Genomic DNA, 700 nt, shown 5'->3' with positions numbered 1-700 from the left:
ATGTCAGGGGGAGTGTGTGTGTGTATCTATGAGTGTTTGGGGCTGAAGTGCTAGGGAGAGTATGTGAAGTGAGAAGGGATGTCGGGGATTGTGTGCATTTGAGTGTGGGAAGATTTGTTAGGCTATCTTTGTATTTGGGAAATATGAAGATATGGTAGTATATGTGCATGTTTGAAGGGGTGGGATGAAACATCAGGGTATGTGTGTTAGGAGGTAGAACTGGGTGTCAGAGTTTGTGTGTTTGTGTTGGGATGGAGCATTGGAGTGCTTATGTTTGTACTGGGAAGGGGTTCGTGGTTTGTGTGTTTAGAGTGGGAAGGAGTATCAAAGACATGTTTCTGAATTAGCAAGGAGTGTCAGGATTTGTATTATCAAGTAGTGCCCATGATGTATCCCTAACTTCTCCCAGGTAGCATGAGAAGGAAATGCTAGAAAAAGCATGAACCCTGCCACATTTTGTTCAGCATCTTTGTGAATCAAATTGCAGCTGCAAAGGCAGGGATTTTACCACAGAAAAAAAAGTTATCCAAGAAAGAAACTGCTGCTTCTGTAAGCTTAGCGCTGTGGTTCTATTCCCCTGATGAACATTGGCACTGCACAGCCAGATGTTTCTGATCAGCTCATTCATTGGAGAGCTAGAGAAGACGCCTCTCCGTGCCACATAATAAATAGGGCTCAGGCTGAAGAACTCAGACCAGGA

Source organism: Rhinatrema bivittatum, chromosome 1 (genome assembly GCF_901001135.1).
Source record: "Rhinatrema bivittatum chromosome 1, aRhiBiv1.1, whole genome shotgun sequence".
NCBI classification, from domain to species: domain Eukaryota; kingdom Metazoa; phylum Chordata; class Amphibia; order Gymnophiona; family Rhinatrematidae; genus Rhinatrema; species Rhinatrema bivittatum.
The sequence above is the reverse complement of the archived record's forward strand: the minus strand, read 5'-3'. Positions refer to the sequence as shown.